Below are 21,949 nucleotides of genomic sequence, written 5' to 3'. Positions count from 1 at the left end.
AGTGATCAGCCCACCTCGGCCTCCCTAAGTGCTGGGATTATAGGCATAAGCCACCAGAATTTATAGCTTGTTGATCCTCTAATTCTATAATTCCTTCTTCACTAGCTGGAATATTTGCATAAAAAGAAACTTCCCCTTATCAATAATTTAATCCCTGAGATAGAGTTTATAGAAAAAGTGAAGATTCACTGAAGTTGGTAGCTGTAAAACAAACAAACAAACAAACAAACAAACAAAAGAAAAAGTGAAGATAAAAGTAAAATAAGGCCTGGCTCGGTGGCTCATGCCTATAATCCCAACACTTTGGGAGGCTGAGGCAGGTGGATCATGAGGTCAGGCATTTGAGACCAGCCTGGCCAGCATAGTGAAACCCATCTCTACCAAAAATACAAAAAATTAGCCGGGTATGGTAGTGGGTGCCTGTAATCCCAGCTACTTGGAAGGCTGAGGCAGAAGAATTGCTTAAACCAGGGAGGCAGAAGTTGCCGTGAGCTGAGATCACATCAGTGCACCCTGGCCCAGATGACAGTGTAAGACTCCGTTTCAAAAAAAAAAAAAAAGTAATCTGGAAGGGTCATTTTTACATGCGCTAGACCCCTTGCAACTTCACTGTTCTTTTCTGGTGTAGGTTTTCCAGCCCAGCATTATAATCTCTCCTTCCCCAATACCTTTGGTGCTCTGGGCCTCTCTCCAGTTGTCCTGCTTGTCTGGAAAAACCTCACCCTGAGAGGCCTATATCTCTCACCTTCTCTGGGCCTGCTGCTGAGCTGGTGAGCATTGCTGGAAGAAAATTACAAACCATGGCTGGCTGGTTTCATGAGCCTCCAGCATGCACCCAACACAGCTCCTGGGCCAATTATGTGTTCAGTGAGACCATTGCTACTTAAGGCGCAACTAGTGAGACCAAGCAACTAAATTCCCATTTTTATTTATTTATTTATTTATTTTGAGACAGAGTTTCTCTCTGGTTACCCAGGCTGGAGTGCAACGGCGCTATCTTGGCTCACTGCAACCTCCGCCTCCTGGGTTCAAGCAATTATCCTGCCTCAGCCTCCCGAGTAGCTGGGATTACAGGCTTGCGCCACCATGCCCAGGTGATTTTTGTGTTTTTAGGAGAAACAGGGTTTCACCATGTTGATCAGGGTGGTCTCGATCTCGTTTTTTTTTTTTTTTTTTTTTTTTGAGACGGAGTTTCGCTCTTGTTACCCAGGCTGGAGTGCAATGGCGCGATCTCAGCTCACCGCAACCTCCGTCTCCTGGGTTCAGGCAATTCTCCTGCCTCAGCCTCCTAAGCAGCTGGGATTACAGGCACGCGCCACCATGCCCAGCTAATTTTTTGTATTTTTAGTAGAGACGGGGTTTCACCATGTTGACCAGGATGGTCTCGATCTCTCGACCTCGTGATCCACCCGTCTCGGCCTCCCAAAGTGCTGGGATTACAGGCTTGAGCCACCGCGCCCAGCCTCGATCTCTTAACCTCATGATCCACCCACCTCGGCCTCCCAAAGTGCTGGGATTATAGGCGGGAGCCACCGCACCCAGCCCATTTTTATTTAATTTTAATTAACTTAAATATAATCAGGCCAGGCATGCTAGCTCATGCCTGTAATCCCAGCACATTGGGAGATCAAGGTGTGCGGATCACTTGAGGTCAGGATTTCAAGACCAGCCTGGCCAACATGGTGAAATCCCATCTCTACTAAAAATACAAAAATTAGCCAGGCATGGTGGTGGGCACCTGTAATCCCAGCTACTTGGGAGGCTGAGGCAGGAGAATTGCTTAAATCCATGAGGCGGAGGTTGCAGTGAGCCAAGATCGAGCCACTGCACTCCAGCCTGGGTGACAAGAGTGAGACTCTGTCTCAAAAAAAAAAAAAATTATATATATATTTATATGTATGTATGTATGTATAAACAGTCCCTTGTGACTGCTGGCTACTCTATTACTCTGTTAACACAGGTTATGGAACATTTCCATGATTCCAGAAAGTTCTGTTACACTAGGTTGGGAAACTTGACTTCCCACTCCCCAAGATAACCAGTTTAGAGCCTTTCCCCCTTGCCTTAAATCTCCCCAATCATTTTCTCCACTCTCCCTTTATTCTTCCTTGAGAATAGAGAATAATAAAACTTCCAGATGAGCTCTCCATTCTTTACTGAGAATACTGACGCTCCTAACAGAAGCTGGCCCAGCTCCAACCTGGAATCCTCTAAACCTGCACACACTTGCCACTGTGGAGGGAATGGTCATCCTCCTACGGAAGCCAGAGCCTTTATGATGATGCAAGCCTAGGTCCACCTCCCCCGCCCACCCACTTTTTTTGTTTCAAATTTTAATCAAAGCTTACTTTATTCCCGCATCTTCTCATTTGTTTCTTCCTTGTATTTGCCCTTTTCCTTTCCTACCTGGTGAGATTTGGCTTTCTGTTCTTTTTGCGGTCTCTGTCCAGTTTTAGCCTAGTGATAACCACCTTGCTGGGGTGAATGCCTACGTGGACAGTTGTGCCATTAGCCTTTTCCCGCTGCACCTGTTCAATGTAGATTACATATTTCCTCCTCTACACCTGGACTACTTTGCCAGTTTGCTGATCTTTATGGTGTCCTCGTACAACCTGAACTTCATCATCCTTTCAGATGGGCATGGATCACACATTGTACTTCTGTCTCAGCTCTTTGGAAATAGGGGAAGACGTAATCTTCCTGCAAATGCGGGAAGGTGCATTGAAATGCTTTTTGCAGTTCTTGCTTTGGTCAGAAGTCACAAAGGGATTGAACTTCATTTTGACTGCTCCTGCTTTGGTGATGGCCACAAAAGGGCCTAGGTCCATTTTGAATTATCAAGGGCTCTGTCTCTCCATTCATCCTCTTCCCTTCTGCATCGTTCGTCTCCCCAACTCTACTGGAACACTTCCATTAGCAATCAGATGTTCTGTCTTTCATCTTTAAAAATCCTCCTGTAGGCCGAGCGTGGTGGCTTACGCCTGTAATCCAAGCACTTTGGAGGCCAAGGTGGGCGGATCACCTGAGGTCGGGAGTTCAAGACCAGCCTGACCAACATGGTGAAACCCCATCTTTAAAAAAAAAAATCCTCCTGTATCCCCACTCCCTTCTAGTTCTCTGGTCCCCGTTCATAAATAAGTATGTTGAAAGTGTCACTCTGTCAGCGGTTCTCAATGTGTGGTCCTCAGGCTCTCAGCATCAGCATCACTTGGGAATCAGTTAGAAATTCAAATTCCTGGGTACCACCCCAGACTCACTGAGTCAGAAACTCCGGGCGCAGAAATCTGGGCTTTACAAGCTCTCCAGGTGATTCTGATCATTGTTTGAGAATCTCACCATGCTCTACTGTATGTGCCACGCTTTTCACTTCCCTTTACTGTTCCTTCCACGGAACTTCCCTTTTCATCCTCAACTATTCCCCAGAGCTTGGCCCTGGCCCTTTCATATTTCCTATCTTTATCCTGTCCCAAGGAGCTCCCACTCATTTTTAAGTGTTAAATCCCATGAATTTGAAGTCATAAATACAACCACAATTTTCATAGAGTTCCAGATTCTTAGGGATCGAGTTGTTGGTATCTTCATCTGAATGTCTTACAAACATCCCAGTAAGTCTGAAAAAGCCTGGATGTTTCCCCTCAATCTCTCCTTCCCCACGTTCCTGCTCCAGGCTTCCCCATGTCAATAAATGGTGTTCATTCAGCCGCCACAGCAAGAAACCTCCGAGTCATGCTTGATCCTTGCTTTCCCTCACCACCCCTCCACACACTGTCAGCTCTAACCACGCCAGCTCACCCTGTCTTCACTCCGATGCCACCATCCTAGTCCCAGCCTCCAGCATTACTTATCTACCAGCTGGTCTCCTCACCTCTGTCTTGTGCCTTCCAATCCAGTCTCTCCATAGTAAGAAAGGGAAACTTCTGGAAAGCTGGAATAAATCACGCCGTTTACAAATTCAACAACTTTCCACCATGAGTAGAAAAAAATCCAAACTCCTACCTCAGGCCACAAGGTCCCATGATCAGGCCTCTGCCTCCCTCTGTGAACCTGTCTCCTCCCGACCTCTCCCTGGCTTCCCTCCATCCATCCACACCAGCTTCCTTCCCTTCCTCCCACAACCCATGTTTCTTCTCACCTCGGCGCCTTGGTTATCAATGGTCTCCCCACTGCTCCTTTATCATCCTTCTGGTCTTGGATCAAATGCCACGCTGCAGAGTTCTTTCCACTCTCTCGAAGAATGTCAGGCCTCAGCCTGGTGTGGAAGGGAAATGAACGTGGAAGAGGCAGCAACTCCGGCCATCTGCCTCTGACCTCACTGATCTCCATAGAAGGGCATGAGGGAAGATGAAGAGTACGTGGTCAGGAGACGGATTCTCTCCCTGTCCCTCAGAGAGGAAAAGAGCTGGAGTAGTTGTGTGGAGAGGTTTCCCTTGTACATGGAAGAAGGCCTGAGGCAGCCTCAGGATGACTTTGAGTCTGGAGCCCACTGTATAAGTGTGTTTATTTTTGCCTGCTCCATAGCTATTGGGGGAAACATGTCTGCTCCAAGCTCAGACTGTGTGTTTTCCAAACTTCAGTTGCAGAAGTGGGTCAGCGACGTAGGTCAGCTCAAAAATCTCAGACACGTGGGAGGCCAAGGCAGGCGGATCACGACGTCAAGAGATCAAGACCATCCTGGCCCACATGGTGAAACTCCGTCTCTACTAATACACAAAAATTAGCTGGGCGTGGTGGCGCATGCCTGTAGTCCCAGCTACTGGGGAGGCTGAGGCAGAAGAATCGCTTGAATCCGGGAGGCGGAGGTTGCCGTGAGCCAAGATCCCACCACTGCACTCCAGCCTGGCGCTTGGTGACAGAACAAGACTCTGTCTCAAAAATATATTCATATCAGACATGACAATGGCTCAGTGATTCACATGTGACCCAAAGCAGCCCCATGAGAATAAAGCCTATGACTTTTGCTGGACTCACAATAAATATGAGTTCCCTCCCTCCCTCTCTCTCTCTTTCTCTCTTTCTTTTTCTTTCTTTCTTTCTTTCTCTTGATGGAATCTTGCTCTGTTGCCCATGCTAGAATACAGTGGTGTAATCTTGGCTCACTGCAACCTCCGCCTCCTGAGTTCAAGGGATTCTCCCACCTCAGCCTCCAGAGTAGTTGGGATTCCAGATGTGTGCCACCATGACTGGCTATTTTTTTGTATTTTTAGTAGAGATGGGGTTTCATCCTATTGGCCAGGCTGGTCTCAAACTCCTGGTCTCAAGAGATCTGCCTGCCTCAGCCTCCCAAAGTGCTGGGATTACAGGCATGAGCCGCCGCGCCTCGCCTGATTTCTCTTTCAGTTGCAGTTAATAAACTAGTAGAATGTGAGCCAGAATCTGCTGCAGATTATTTTTGTCTCTGCATGGGAAAAAAGAAAAAGACTGATGAAAATGAAGCCAACTCAGAGGCGAGCAAGGCAGCTTTTCTTTACAGAATGACTTGAGACCCCAGGCTACTTCCCTTTTGTGGCTCTGCCATCTTTAGGACTTCGGTTCTCTTTGCTTCTAGCAAGCGGAAGAAGAACCACAAACGGGGATTCTCCATCTACTTTTAAAAATCTGCCTAGAAGTGATACATGTCACTTCTATTCTCATTCTATTGCAAAGCATTAGCCATCTGGCCACACACAGATACAAGGAGAGCGGGAAATGGAGTCCCTGCCTGGGAATCCATCTTTAAGAGACAGCTCCATTCTACGGGATAAGCAGCACAAATTTTTGGAGGAGCACCAGTCAGCTCTGACACCCAAAGGGATAATAAAGGGACAGGAATGTGGCTGGGAATATGGCAAGGTTTTGAAGGTCCTGAAACATGCAAAATCATTTGGACTTCATTCTATGGGAAATAAAAAGCCATAAAAAGCTTTGAGCAAGAGGGTAGACGGTCACATCTACAACAGAAAGATCATTCTGAAACAGGGTAAAAGATGGAAAAAGGGACAGGCACAGTGGCTCACACCTGTAATCCCAGCACTTTTGGAGGCTGAGGCAGGCAGATCACCTGAGATCAGGAGTTCAGGACTAGCCTGGTCAACATGGTGAAACAGCATCTCTGCTAAAAATACAAAAATTAGCTGGGTGTGGTGTTGCACACCTATATTCCCAACTACTCGGGAGGCTGAGGCAGGAGAATCACTCAAACCTGGAAGGCAGAGGTTGCAGTGAGCTGAGATAATGCCATTTCATTCCAGCCTATGTGACAGAGCAAGACTGAAGAAAGAGGGAAGAGAAGGGAAGGGGAGGGGAGGGGAAGGGAGGGGAGGGGAGGGGAAGGGAAGGGAGGGGAGGGGAGGGGAAGGGAAGGGAAGAGAAGGGAGAGAGAAAGGGAGAAATACATTTCTGTTCTTTTAAAATTACTTAGTCGGTGGCATTTTGTTACGGCAGCACAAAGGACTAAGACAATGGTGTGCTGGCTACATCTAATAGATCCTCTTCAGATTCTCGTGATATGTGGACCCCAAGCTGCTGGCGTCAGCTCACCAGCTGCCACGTCTCTTGTCTTCATTATGTCCTTTCTTCATCTTTCTTTGGGTTTTAATTGGTATTCTTTTTACAGTTTCTTTTCTTTTCTTTTTTAAGAGGCAGGGTCTTGCTCTGTCGCTCAGGCTAGAGAGCAGTGATGCCATCATTGGTCACTGCAGCCTCTTAACTCCTGGGTTCGAACACCTCAGCTTCCTGAGTAGCTAGGACTATAGGCATGCACCACTTTGCCTGGCTATTTTTCTTTCTTTCTCTCTTTTTTTTTTTTTTTTTTTTGATACAGGGTCTCGCTTTGTCACCCAGGCTGGAGTGCAATGGTGTAATCACTACAACCTTCACCTCCTGGGTTCAGGAGAGTCTCTTGCCTTAGCCTCCTGAGTAGCTGAGATTATAGGCACCCACTACCTTGCTCAGCTAATTTTCGTATTTTTAGCAGAGACGGGGTTTCACCATGTTGGCCAGGCAGGTCTCAAACTCCTGACTTCAGGTGATCCGCCTGCCTCGGACTCCCAAAGTGCTGGGATTACAGGCGTTAAACTACCATGCCCAGCCCGCCTGGCTAATTTTTTACTTTTATTTTAATTTTTAATTTTTTTTTCTTTTTTTTTTTTGAGAGATCGTGTTTTGCTATGTTGCCCAGGCTGGAGTGCAGTGGCTATTCACAGGTTCGATCCCACTACTGATCAACACAGGAGTTTTGACCTGCTCTGTTTCTGACCTGGACCAGTTCACCCCTCCTTAGGCAACCTGGTGGTCCTCCGCTCCCCGGAGGTCACCATATTGATGCCAAACTTAGTGTGGACACCCTATTAGCATAGCGCACTACAGCCCAGAACTCCTGGGCTCAAGCGATCCTCCCACCTCAGCCTCCTGAGTAGCTGGGACTATAGGCACGTACCACTCTGCCTGGCCTGCATGGCAAATTTTTTTGAAAAAAAAATTTTTGTAGTGATGGGGTCTCACTACATTGCCTAGGCTGGTCTCGAACTCTAGACCTTAAATGATCCTCCTGCCTCAGCCTCCTTACATGCTGGGATTACAGGCAGGAGCCGCTGTGCCTGGCCTATAATTTCTTGAGATAGAAGCCTTTCTTCTTTTCTAATATATTCATTAAGCTATAAATTCCTCTGTCAGTACCTTCGTTAGCTATATTCCACACATCATGCTATGTCACATATTCACTGTCATTCAGTTTTCATTTCTGTTGTGAATCTTTCCTTAGGTCATGAGTTATTTAAGTACGTTTTGCTGTTTTCTATTCTTTTTCTATCAAGAAACAAAGCAAAGAAAAATAAAACACTTAGGAAAAAATCTAATGAGTAATTTCCAACAATAGCATATGAAAAGATTTAGGAATATAACAATTTCTATTATTGCCCATGAGAGCTAACTGAAAGGTACTAATTACATAATGGAGACAATTTTAAAGAACCAAAACTGCCTAGATATAATAGAATATCTTTCCCACTAGCCCTTAACTATGAACCATGATGGCATAATACAATCTCATACATACCTCTGGTCTAATAACATGCCTCTTTACTCGTACTCATTTTCTTTTCCAATTTAGAGAAATCATTTGGGAGTACATATATAGTTTTGACTCTAGAGTTTCATGACTTAAAGATAGCTTATCGCCAAAAACCCTCGCAGGAACTGGAAGTAAACTTTTGTTGTTTTAACTGCACTCTGGGGCTCCCCCTAGCATCTTCTGGAGAAGTCAGAGCCTGTGCGCCAGGCTGGGCTTCATCTGAGCCCATTAACAATGAGAGGGGCCGAAGAAGTACGGCTTGCTCCCCTTGGAGAGAGAGCCAGGCTGATGGTGAAGGCTGGGGGTCAACACTGAGTCCGTTTCTAGGAGGCAGCTGCTGACCCAGCAGTCCACTACGTGGTGGAAGTCCAGGGAAGACCAGAATACTTCTAGTATCACTGGCTGTGGCTCGGTATGAACCTGGGAATACATAGACGAGTCAAGTTGGGAAGGCACGTAAGTTGAATGCAATACAGCTTTTTTTATAGTATAAAATTAAAATTAGCAAAGATAATTTTATTGCTAGCATTAGAGAGAAAAGGAAAGGAAGAAAAGCATACTAATTTTACCATTGTTCGTAGCAGGAAGTGAACATCTAATCTAATGCAAAGGAATAGAGAATTGAGTCTAATTGTATTGCATATATTTACATATATTCACCAGAACAAAAATACAACTCTCCTTTTTCTTTTCTTTTCTTTTTTTTTTTTTTTTTTTTTTTTGAGATGGAGTCTTGCTCTGTCACCCAGGCTGGAGTACAATGGCACAATCTCAGCTCACTGCAACCTCCGCCTGCCAGGTTCAAGCAATTCTCCTGCCTCAGCCTCCCAAGTAGCTGGGACTACAGGCTAGCGTGTCACTAGCCTAGCGCACCACCATGTCTGCCTAATTTTTGTATTTTTAGTAGAGATGGGGTTTCACCATGTTGGTTAAGCTGGTCTCAAACTCATGACCTTGGAATCTGCCTGCCTCGGCCTCCCAAAGTGCTAGAATTACAGGCGTGAGCCACCGCACCCAGCCACAGCTTTCCTAAAGATCAGAAGACACGGGTGAGAAAAGACAAGTAACTTTCCTATGCAGAAGAAATCCAAAATATTATGTAGCTACTCTGCTTCTATTAGATTTGTATTGCTGCTGTAACAAATTACCACAAATCCCACGGCTAAATACGAGACAAACTTATTATCTTATAGTTCTAGAGGTCAAGGTTCTGACACGTGCCTCACTGGGGCAAAATCAAAGAGTCAGCAGGCTGTATTTCTCTCTGCAGGCTCTAAGGAGGACCCATACACTTTTCTTTTCCAGATTTTAGAGGCTGCCCACTTTCCTCAGCCCACGACCCCTTCCATCTTCAAAACCGGCAATGGAAAGTTGAATTCTCATGTCCAACCTCCTCTTCTGTCTCCCTCTCCCACTTCTTTTTTTTTTTTTTTTTTTTTGAGATGAGTCTCACTCTGTCGTCCAGGCTGCAGCACAGTGGTGCAAGCTCAGCTCACTGTAAGCTCTGCCTCCTGGGTTCAAGCAATTCTCCCTACCTCAGCCTCCCAAGTAGCTGAGATTACAGCCACCTACCATCACACCTGGCCAATTTTTGTATTTTTTAGTAGAGATGGGGCTTTGCCCTGTTGTCCAGGCTGGTCTTGAACTCCTGACCTCAGGTGATCTGCCCACCTAGGCCTCCCAGTATGTGGGAATTACAGGTGTGAGCCACCGTGCCCGGCGTTTTTTTTGTTTGTTTGTTTTTGTTTTTTTTTTTCCTCTCTTTTGAGATAGAGTCTTGCTTGTTCCCCAGGCTGGAGTGCAGTGGTACAATCTTGGCTCACCGCAATCTCCATCTCTCAGTTCAGGTGATTCTCCCGATTCAGCCACCCAACTAGCTGGGACTATAGGTGGGTGCCACCATGCCTGGCTAATTTTTATATTTTTTTGTAGAGATGGGGTCTCGTCATGTTGCCTAGGTTGTCTTTCACTTTTAAGGATCCTTGTGAACACATTTGGTCTGGCTGGATAGGCAGAATACTCTATTTTAAAAATCAGTTGATTAGCTGGGTAATGTGGCTCACACCTGTAATCTCAGCACTTTGGGAGGCCAAGGTGGGCGGATCACTTGAGGACAGGAGTTCAAGACCAGCCTGGCCAACAGAGTGAAACCCCATCTCCACTAAAAATACAAAAATTAACGCCGGGCGCGGTGGCTCAAGCCTGTAATCCCAGCACGAGGTCGAGAGATCGAGACCATCCTGGTCAACATGGTGAAACCCCGTCTCTACTAAAAATACAAAAAATTAGCTGGGCATGGTGGTGCGTGCCTGTAATCCCAGCTACTCAGGAGGCTGAGGCAGGAGAATTGCCTGAACCCAGGAGGCAGAGGTTGTGGTGAGCCGAGATCGCGCCATTGCACTCCAGCCTGGGTAACAAGAGCGAAACTCCGTCTCAAAAAAAAAAAAAAAAATTAGCCGGGCATGGTGGTGAACGCTTGTAATCCCGGTTACTTGGGAGGTTGAGGCAGGAGAATTGCTTGAACCAGGAGGTGGCGGTTGCAGTGAGCTGAGAGCTTGCCACTGCATTCCAGCTTGGGCAACAAGAGCAAAACACCATCTAAAAACAAACAGGCTGGGCGTGGTGGCTCACCCCTGTAACCCCAACACTTTGGGAGGCCAAGACAGGCAGATCACCTGAGGTCAGGAGTTCGAGACTAACTGGCCCATGTGGTAAAACCCCATTTCTACTAAAAATACAAAAATTAGCCAGGTGTAGTAGCTTACACCTGTAGTGCCAGCTACTCAGGAGGCTGAGGCCCAAGAATTACTTGAACCCAGGAGACGGAGGTTGCAGTGAGCTAAGATCACTCCACTGCACTCCAGCCTGGGCAACAGAGTGAGACTCGGTATCAAAACAAACAAACAAACAAAAAAAACTCAATGATAAACTCCTTGCACAAAGACACATCTAAAATAAAGTGAAAACAAGTTTGAAAAATTACCTTTTTAGAATGACTTAGGAGGGGGAAGTAGGGGTGAAGAGAAGTTGGATAATATGTACAAAAATACAATTTGATAGAAGAAATAAATTCTACTCCAATAGTACAGCAGGGAAATAACAGTTAACAATAATTTGGTGTATATTTAAAAAGAGCTAGAAGAGAATTGTAACATTCTGCTTCAGGTAATGGATATCCTAATTACCCTGATTTAATCATCACACATTGTATGCATGTATCAAAATATCACGGTACTCTCAAAATATGTATAACTATGATATATCAATTTTAAAAAGACAGAAAAAATTATTTAGATCCAGTTTACCAGTGAAATCCTTCAGGCCAGGCACAGTGGCTCATGCCTGTAATCCCAGCACTTTGGGAGGCCGAAGTGGGCGGATCACAAAGTTAGGAGTTCAAGACCAGCCTGATCAACATGGTGAAACCCCGTCTCTTAAAGAAAAGAAAAGAAAAGAAAAAAATCCCACAATAGGCTGTTGGAAAAAAAGAAAAAAAAAAAAAAAAAAGAAGTCCTTCAAGTATCCAAGTTATTAAGGATCAGCTAATTATTACACAGTGTATGTCTCTATTGTATCAAATAAGAATAAAAATCTTTTCAAAACATTTTTTGTTTGTTTTGTTTTGTTTTGTTTCAGATAGGGTCTCACTCTTTTTTTTTTTTTTTTTTTTTTTGACTGTCCTAAATTGTTTTTTAGGTATGAATTTTACAAACTTTACTTACATCAGTGGTAGCAGTGGAGCTGGGGAATATCACATCTTCTCCAAGCTGCACAAAGAGACCCACCAATAGTGTGGTGGAACTTATGGCCATTTCCAAGGCCGTGGCTCTTTCGGCCTGCAAATGTCAGCCCACATGTCTCCCTGTGCTTGTGGACTGGCTTGGTGATCCACTGGGTGTCAGGATTTCTTCTGATAGCTTTATGGAATGCATCAGTGAGGATAACCTCAAAAAATTTGTATGTGGAATCTTCAACCCAGTAAGAATTCAGGACTCTTAGAGCCCCACAGTGGCATCCAGCTTGATCCTCTGCAATGAACTGAGGCTTCAAGCAAACGTTAGCTGGTTAGCATCATGATGTTCAGGCTTGTTATAAGTTGCATGCTTAGGAACTGGGCGTTTGGGGCTACGACTGCACACACGAATCCTATATATAATGTAACCTAGCTTCGCTTTGTAGCCCAGTCGGCACACTTTATGGGGCCAGGTGGGTGGGGGAGCCTGTGGAGAGCAGAGAGCCGGTGGTACTGCCAGCAGCAGACACTCAGAAGAAAGCGCGTGACATCAGAATGTACTTGTATGCACTCACTGTGGCTTGCCTGATGGCTGCTGCCAGACAGCAAGGCCGGGTCTCGCTCTTCCGCCCAGGCTGGAGTGCAGAGGCACGATCACAGCTCACTGCAGCCTCGACCTCCTGGGGTCAAGCCTAAGTCTCCTGAGTAGCTGGGACCACAGGTGTGCACCACCATTCCTGGCTAATTTTTGTATTTTTTTTTTGTAGAGACAGGGTCTCACTACGTTGTACAAGCTGGTCTCAAACTCCTGGGCTCAAGCAATCTCCTTGCCTTGGCCTCCCCAAAGTGCTGGTATTATAGTTGTGAGCCACCACACCCAGCCAAAACTTTTTTTGAAAGCAAACAAAACCAGAGGCAGGGCGAGGTGGCTCACACCTGTAATCCTAGCACTTTGGGAGGCCAAGGCATGAGGATCACTCGAGGTCAGGAGATCCAGACCAGCCTGGCCAACATAGCGAAACCCCATCTCTACGAAAAACATAAAAATTAATCAGGCATAGTGGCACACACCTGTAGTTCCAGCTACTCAGGAGGCTGAGTCAGAAGAATCGCTTGAACTTGGGAGGCAGGAGGTTGCAGTGAGCCAAAGTTGTGCCACTGTACTCCACCGTAGGTGACAGAGTGAGACTCTGTCTTAAAAAAAAAGAAAAAGAAAAAGAAGAAAGAAAGAAAGAAAGAAAAAGAAAACAAAATCAGAAGAGCCAGACACCAAGAACCGAGCAAATAGACCATAAAATACTTTCTAAAATAAAATATGTCTTTTAAAAAATGGTTAATGAATCAAGAAAAAGAAATAAAGGTCTTCTTTTTAAAGTTACAAAGGTAACGGTAACTAACAGAATTTAAGAATAAAATAATGGGAGAAAGAGGGTAGAGAAGAAAGGAATGTAAAGAGGTTAAATTGCCATGTTCGTGTTGGGGAGCTCTCGGATGCTGCACATTCTATAAATCGACAAATAAGAGTTGCCATTGCAGCCGGGCTCGGTGGCTCACGCCTGTAATCCCAGCACTTTGGGAGGCCGAGGCGGGCAGATCACAAAGTCATGAGATCGAGACCAGCCTGGCCAACATGGTGAAACCCCGTCTCTACTAAAAATACAAAAATTAGCTGGGTGTGGTGGCCTGCGCCTGTAGTCCCAGCTACTCGGGAGGCTGAGGCAGGAGAATTGCTTGAACCCGGGAGGCAGAGGTTGCAGTGAGCCGAGATCGCGACACTGCACTCCAGCCTGGCACCTGGCAACAGAGCAAGACTCCGTCTCAAAAAAAAAAAAAAAAAAAAGAGTTGCCATTGCAGCCAGCATCTATGGGGAATTTTGGTGCGGCATTCAGCCACTCCAGTCCCAGTGACAGTTTGGAGTTCTGTTTGGCTATCTCCCCTTTTCCAATCCTGTTCCACATGGTCTGGGTGGAGTTGTCTCAAATTCAGCTTATCTGTTCCTGCCCAATGAGTCAACCATACAGTTTAGAGAGTTTTAGCCTCTGGCCCAGGACTCTGTACCTGCAAAACCTTTCCTACTTTTGCAGGAGCCGTCCCAGTGAAATAGGGTATGTTTAATGTTAAGGGGAGTTCTGGGTACTGTTTTCTTTCTGTTTATGAATTTGATATTCTCTTTCATTTATCAGAAGAAGGAATGGTAGATGGGCCAGAGGAGACTCTAGTCCTTGCCACGGGAAAAGACTCCTGGTGGATGGGATGCAGGACATTTGTTGTCAGCACTGAGGCAGACACCGTCCGTACGCCATGCACATCACCTTGGCACGCATCTCTCCACACGGAGGGCTGCTTACTGCAAACACTTCTGAGTTCTCCTCTCTCTCTCTCTCTCTCTGTCTCTCTGTCTCTCTCTCTCTCTCTCTCTCTCTCCCCCCCCTCCCCCCCACCTCTCTCCCTCCTTAAGAGCAAGCTAGGCTGGCAAGTTGGGCAAGCTGAAAGTTCTGTATCAATGACAGATGAGACGCTGTCGGGTTCACACTGCAGCTTCCTCGATCCTCTGTTGGGAGAACTCTGAGGCATCTTCCAAACCGTCTCCCAAACTCTCCAGGGGGAGTGGGCTCCGGGTGCCCGCAGAGAAAACGTGCTTGACAACGCAGCTTCTTACTTGGCTCTCTTCCCTTCCTTACCTTGCTTCCCTACTCCCCGAGGTCGCCGCTCAGACTACTTGGAATTGAATACTACCGAGTCTGGGAGACCTCACATTCAGGTGCATCCAATCCCACTCTCTCAGTAAGGGCAGCTGGGTTCTGATTTCCTTGGCATACCCCCTCCCTCACTTTCCCTCTGTGCTTCCACAGGGGCTCCATCCCTGCCCCCGGGCAGGGCATGTGGTTCACACCTAGCCAATCAGCACTGATCTTTCACCAGCCGCAGGGGCAGCCGGTGACAGCCTGTGGCGAGGCCCGCCCCGCTGCCTGTGCACCCGGGAGGATGAAGCCTGGATCCGCAGCCGTCACCTGCCAGCCTGTCTGAAGGTGGAGTCAGCAGGGAGGGTTGCTAGATGGAGTGAGAAACCAGGCCCTGTGATAGTGTTTGAGCCCCTGAATCAAGCAGTGCTTTAAGCCAGAATTATCCCTAGTGTTTTTCAGTTAAACGAGCCAGGAACTTCCCCATTAAATCCGTTTTCAGTTGTGACTAAGACTCCTAATGGATACGAGAGAGACAAAGGGCCTTCCGCTGGGTCTCCCTTATGAGAAACAGAGAGAGAGGTGGTTGATGCCTTGGCTCTGTGGTCGAGCAGATGCAGTTCAGAAGGATGTGGTGGGAACTGATCTCTGCTTGCGTCGGAGGGGAAACCCACCCGGACTGCTCCCGTACCTGGGGTCGGGGGGTCAGGCACTCCCAGCCCAGGGTGCCAGGCCCAGGGGAAGGAGGGACTGCGGTATGTTCAGCTGGGCCTCCCTCTAGGAACGCTGAAGCCAGAACGGAACAAACGGCAAACAGCGCCAGACGAACGCTGCACTCACTCTAAAATCAGGAGGGATTAAAAACTGTCAGATCTGGCCGGGCACGGTGGCTCATGCCTGCAATCCCAGCACTTTGGGAGGCTGAGGTGGGCAGATCACATGAGGTCAGGAGTTGACGACCAGCCTGGCCAACATGGTGAAACCCTGTCTCTACTAAAAATACAAGTTCATGCCTGTAATCCCAGCTGCTCGGGAGGCTGAGGCCTGAGGATCGCTTGAACCCGGGAAGTGGAGGTTGCAGTGAGCCAAGATCGCGCCTCTGCACTCCAGCCTGGGCAATAGAGCAAGACTCAGCCTAAACAAACAAAAAACAAAAATTCACAGATCCTTGCTTTTCTTCTTGGAAAATCTGAGCTCAAAACAGACAAATCAGAAACTACAGAAAGCAGTCTCTCTCCTGAAAGCGACTTTGGGGAAACTGGAAGCTCCACAGATCCACCAGTTGGCCCATGATAGTATTGAGACACAATACTCCCCCTGCCCAACCAAGGATTGCCCCAAATTAAGATGCCAATGCCTCCGCTTGAAGTGGCATTATTGGCTGTTAGTAGACTTTAATACTTACACAAGGATTATTATAGAATTTCACAGAACAGATTTTGCAGGTTGCAAGCAGTAAGGAACCTGGAGGGGATAGCTCAGCCACAGAGAAGAAAGGATTCAGCACTGGTCAGTCCAGTGTGCTCTGAGTAGATGTTAAAGCTGATAAGAGGCATGAGGGACATTCAGAGGAGATTCGTTTGCTCAGAGATCAGAAAATTGTTTTGCCTGGCACTTACTTGTCCTCTAAGCATATACCTGATTCTCTGAGTCCCACCTTAGGCCAAATCCGGCTAACCCATTCATTTACAGATTGTCTGGCTGCTTTTGCACAACAATGGCAGAGCTAAGTAGCTGCTTGCGACGTCTGAACTATGTGCTATTTGTCCCATTGCAGAAAAGGTTTGTTGACTCTTCTAAGCTAGTGGTCCTGAAACTTGAGTGTGTGTTAGAATTCTGCCAAGAGCTTGTTTACGCACAAATTGCAGCGCTCCAACACAGGGTCTCTGATGCATTAGGTCTCAGGTGGGGGCCAAGAACAGTTAACCCTTGAACAACATGGGTTTGAACCGTGCAGAACCACATACACATAGATTTCTTTTGCCTCTATCACCCTTGATACAGCAAACCAACCCCTTCTCTTCCTCAGCCTCCTCAGCCTACTCAATGTGAGCATGGTGAGGATGAAGACCTTTGTGGTGATCCACTTCCACTTAATGAATAGTAAATGTGTTTTCTCTTCCTTATGATTTTTCTTAGTAATATTTTGTTTACCTAACTTTAGGAATACAGAAATAATATATACAACATACAAACTCTGTGTTAATCAACTGTTATTGGTAAGGCTTCCAGTCAACAGTAGGTTATTAGTAGTTAAGTATTTGGGGATCAAAAGTTATGCAGGCCAGGCACAGTGGCTCATGTCTGTAATTTCAACACTTTGGGAGGCGACGCAGGCGGATCACTTGAGATCAGAAGTCTGAGACAAGCCTGGCCAACATGGTGAAACCTTGTCTGTACTAAAAATACAAGAATTAGCCAAATTTTTGGTGCATGTTTGTAATCCTAGCTACTTGGGAGGCAGAGATGGGAGTATCGTTTGAACCCAGGAGGTGGAGGTTGCAGTGAGCTGAGATAGTGCCTCTGCACTCCAGCCTGGGCAAAAGAGCCAGTTCCTGTCTCACTTAAAAAAAAAAAAAAAAAAAGTTTAGCCTGGTGTGGTGGTGCATGTCTGTAATCCCTTCTGTTCGGGAGGCTGAGGCAGGAGGATAGTTTGAACCTGGGAGGCAGAGGTTGCTATGATTAGGGATTGCACCATCACACTCCAGCCTGAGAAACAAGAGTAAAACTCAGTCTCAAAAAAAAAAAAAAAAAAGTTCATGCAAATTTTTGACTGGGCAGGGAGTGGCTTCCCAAGCTCCCCTGTTGTTCAAGGGTCAACTGAACGTCCATTTCTTTTTTTTGTTGAGGGTTGGGGAGTTCCGGTAAAGACAGGAAAACCTGTTAGACAAATTCTAAAAGAGCTGTAACCTGAATTTCCCTTTCTCACAAGCTCCCGGGTGCTGTTGCTGCTGATGTCCTTGCCATCTCCACACTGAGGCATCTGAGAAAGGGCAAAAGCAAAATAGCCAGAAGTGGCTCAGATCATTCACTCCTGTCTACTTCTCATTAGCCCAATATTGGAGGCTGGGAAATGTAGCCTCTGGTTAGGCAGCCACGTATCCAGGAAGATGGAAAATAGATTCGAGAGGACAACTAGCAGGCCCAGAGTGCTGCATTATTTTCTAGGGACTTAAAAAAACAAACAAACAAAAACCCCACAAAAGCTTAGTTCTCCCTCCTGCTTTATGTTCAGCTCAGGTGGGCTAGAGGCTAGAGGCTTGTTCCAGGTTGCTGTGATTGAAGGAGCAAGTGTAACATTTTTCAAATGCTGCTTTTAAAAGTTTTATATTGGTCTATGGGCATACCACCCTGAATGGGCCCGCTCTCATCTGATCTCAGAAGGTAAGCAGGGTTGGGCCTGGTTAGTACTTGGATGGGAGACCGCCTGGAAATACCAGGTGCTGTAGGGTATTTTTTTAAAAATAAATAAATAAATAACTTTGTATTGGCCATGCCTGTAATCCCAGCACTTTGGGAGGCTGAGGCAGGCAGATCACATGACGTCAGGAGTTTGAGACCAGCCTGGCCAACATGGTAAAACCCTGTCTCTACTAAAAATACAAACTAGCTGGGTGTGGTGGCACACGCCTGTAATCCCAGCTACTTGGGAGGCTGAGGCAGGAGAATCACGTGAACCCTGACTGAGGTTGCAGTGAGCTAAGATCATGGCACTGCACTACAGTTTGGGAGATAGAGTGAGACTCCGTATAAAGAAAAAAAAAAAGGGCTGGGCTTGGTGGCTCATGCCTGTAATCCTAGTACTTTGGGAGGCTGAGATAGGCAGATCAGAAGGTCAGGAGTTCAGCCTGGCCAATGTGGTGAAACCCCATCTCTACTTAAAAATATAAAAAATTAGCCAGGCATGGTGGCATGCGCCTGTAATTCTAGCTACTAGGGAGGCTGAAGCAACAGAATCTCTTGAACCTGGGAGGCAGAGGTTGCAGTGAGCTGAGATCTCACCACTGCCACTCCAGCCTGAGCGACAGAGTGAGACTTCATCTCAAAACACACACACACACACACACACACAAACACACACACACACACACACACACACACCCCATTGTATTGAAATACAACATGTATACAGAAAAATGCAGAAATCAAAAGTGTATAGCTCAGTGGCTTTTGCAAAATGAACACGCCCATGTAACCAATGCACAGACAAGAAACAGAACATGACCACTGCGCCAGAATTCCCCTCAACCCCCATCTACTTGAAGCAGGAGCAGCTGCAAGAAACAGACCTCTTGAACACTGAACTGGATAGGAAGGGGTGATTTATTCAGCTGGGAGCAAGGTGGCATAGTTGCCTAACAGCCAAGCTCCTCTAACAAAGGAAACTTCTGCATTTATACAGGCTTACCACTCTAGATACGACATGTGAAAGGGTCTTGAGTTTACAGTTTTAGAAATCACATGTGAGGGGGTTGTGATGAAGTAAGCAGGGGTTTGAGCAAGACTGAATGGGAACAATAGAGGGTATTTCTCCGTATTGCCCTGACCCTTAAAATCGCCTGAGATCGCCGGGCGCGGTGGCTCAAGCCTGTAATCCCAGCACTTTGGGAGGCCGAGGCGGGTGGATCACGAGGTCAAGAGATCGAGACCATCCCGGTCAACATAGTGAAACCCCGTCTCTACTAAAAATACAAAAAATTAGCTGGGCATGGTGGCACGTGCCTGTAATCCCAGCTACTCAGGAGGCTGAGGCAGGAGAATTGCCTGAACCCAGGAGGCGGAGGTTGTGATGAGCGGAGATCGCGCCATTGCACTCCAGCCTGGGTAACAAGAGCAAAACTCTGTCTCAAAAAAAAAAAAAAAAAAAAATTGCCTGAGATCTTAAGGAGGGGTGGTTTAATCTTTAACCTCCAGGCCACTGACCTCATGCCTGCTGTCTCAACTTTTACTTCCTCCTTCTTTGAGACAAGAGACAGGAAAGAGGGGTTTCTTTCCTCATAGTCACCATGTCACTTTCAAGGGTTGCTACTGTCAGAGGTGTGTAAATCAGAGCAACTCCATCTTAAATAGGAGCTGGGTAAAAATGAGGCTGAAACCTACTGGGCTGCATTCCCAGACGGTTAAGGCATTCTAAGTCACAGGATGAGATAGGAGGTCAGCACAAAATACAGGTGGAGGAGGAAGGGTTTCCAGCTTCCCCAAAGTCTTGTCCCCAAAATGGCAACGGGAGTGACCTCTGGTCGTCCTCACTGCTACCCTCCAACCAGAGCCATGACAGTTTACAAATGCCATGGCAATGTCAGGAAGTTACCCTATATGGTATAAAAAGGGGAGGCACGAGTAATCCTTGTTTAGTGTACCATTGAGAAATAACCACAAAAATGGGCCACCAGCAGCCCTGGGGGCCGCTCTGCCTATGGAATAGCCATTCTTTTATTCCTTTACTTGCTTAATAAACATGCTTTCACTTTGTACTGCGGACTCTCTCTGAATTCTTTTCTTGCGCTAGATCCAAGAACTGTCTTGTGGTGTCTGGATCGCAACCTCTTTTTTGTAATACTACATTGGCCAGGTGCAATGGCTCACCCCTGTCATCTCAACACTTCCGGAGACCAAGGCGGGAGGATCACTAGAGGCCAGGGGTTTGAGGTTACAGAGCTATGCTTTTGCCACTGCACTCCAGTCTGAGTGACACATGAGATCCTGTCTCAAAAGATTTTAAAAAATTTTTTAATTAAAAAAAGGGCAACCACCATCATGCTACAGATTAGTTTTGCCTATTCTGAACTTTATGTACTAAGTGTCTGTATATAAAGATTTGATGCAGCCAGAACTTTCACCCACCTTACTGTGCTTTACAGACTCTCCTGTAACTGATTCTTTCACTCAAATGTTGGTGAGTTTTATCCGTGTTGTTGCATGCAGCAAACATGCAACAAATTTCTATTGTGTTTTCTTTTTGCATTGCTGGGTCATATTCCATAAATGGATACTTTGTTTATCCATTGTACAGATGATGGAGGATATTTATGTCTAGTATTTGACTAGTACTAATAGTGTTGATATGAACCTTCTAATAGATGTCTTTCGGTGAACAGGCATTTGCATTTCTCCTGCAGATATGTGTTCACCAAGCCTTGTGGTGGTGAACTGGGTCGTAATGCTAGGGGAGGTATATGTTCAGCCTTAGCAGTTATTGCCGAACTGTTCTCTAAAATGACCATCCAGTTCACAGGCTCATTAGCAGTGTTTGAGAGTTCCAGTTGCTGTACATCCCTACCAGCACTTAGAACTTTACCCACCGAATCTGATCCAGCTGGACTCTGCTAGAAAGCGCATGGACGACTTTCATTCTGCAAAGCCACAGGCTGCCTGGGAAGACACACATGCAACGTGTGACGAATACGACATCACACCCCGTGCTCTCAGTCATTGGACCAGGGAGCTCAAATGAGCAACCCAGCAGTCCAGATATAAAATTTGGAGATTTTATATCAAAATCTGGCTATTTTGCTTCTAGAAAGAAAAATGAGGGATCCAGTAACAGAGGGCCCAAGTTCCCTCATGACCATAAACGGCCTGAGTTGAGTTGGTGGCTGCCGGTCCATCCACTGTCACCATTGCCTGTGCCTCCCATGACTGATCCACTTCGCTCGTTGACCTTTGCGCCCAGACCGTAGTAGATAATCAAGATTCCTGCAGCAGACCCCAGCCTTCCTTCAGCCCAGATCAAGACGCCCAATATAACCAACCAAACATGGCTTACCCTTTGTAGGATATGAGAAATGTATTGGAAATACTTTCTCTGCCCCTAAGTATCTCCACTAGTACAACTTTTACTTTGTATTAAGAATTGCTCTTTCCCTGCAGGCGTATCTTTTTTGTTTGTTTGTTTTTTTGAGACAGAGTCTCGCTTTGTCACCGAGGCTGGAGTGCAGTGGCATGATCTCAGCTCATGGCAACCTCTGCTCCCGGGTTCAAGTGATTCTCCTGCCTCAGTCTCCCAAGTAACTGGGACTACAGGTGCATGCTACCATGCCCAGCTAATTTTTGTATTTTCAGTAGAGATGGGGTTTCACCATATTGGCCAGGCTGGTCTCCAATGCCTGACCTTGTGATCTGCCCACCTCAGCCTCCCAAAGTACTGGGATTACAGGCATGAGCCACCGTGCCCAGCCTGCAGGCATATCTTAAATAGAATAAAGACTACCAGAAATAATGAGACAGTATATTGTCCTTTTGATGGTATCTCCAATTTTATATTTTCTCTTTTCCTGTGTAACACACCATCCCAAAACTTAGTGGCTTAAAACATTTTATTGGAACATGATTTTGCAGATCAGTGACTTGACCAGAACACAGTGGGAATAGCTCATCTCTGTTCCATGATGTTTGGCGTCTCAGCTAGAATGGCTCAGATAGCCAAGGTCTAGCTGGAACAATTCAACTGGGTTATGTCTAGGCCTCACCTTTGCTGTTGTCTGGGT

The 21,949-nt window shown here is 46.3% G+C and overlaps 1 non-coding gene and 2 pseudogenes across 1 annotated transcript; 1 reads left to right on the top strand and 2 right to left on the bottom strand.

The window, feature by feature from the left end:
* Nucleotides 1–11,770: 11,770 nt before the first annotated feature.
* LOC101033083 (large ribosomal subunit protein eL15-like) overlaps nucleotides 11,771–21,949 on the bottom strand; it is a 10,198-nt pseudogene continuing 19 nt past the window's right edge.
* LOC120367987 (U7 small nuclear RNA) lies at nucleotides 17,315–17,375 on the bottom strand. Its single transcript, XR_005582219.1, has one exon. It is a non-coding gene; the product is annotated as a U7 small nuclear RNA (small nuclear RNA).
* On the top strand, nucleotides 17,796–17,914 carry LOC120367945 (5S ribosomal RNA; annotated as a pseudogene).

This window comes from Saimiri boliviensis, chromosome 9 (genome assembly GCF_048565385.1).
Source record: "Saimiri boliviensis isolate mSaiBol1 chromosome 9, mSaiBol1.pri, whole genome shotgun sequence".
Classification (NCBI taxonomy): domain Eukaryota; kingdom Metazoa; phylum Chordata; class Mammalia; order Primates; family Cebidae; genus Saimiri; species Saimiri boliviensis.
This window is presented reverse-complemented; position numbering and strand designations above follow the sequence as displayed.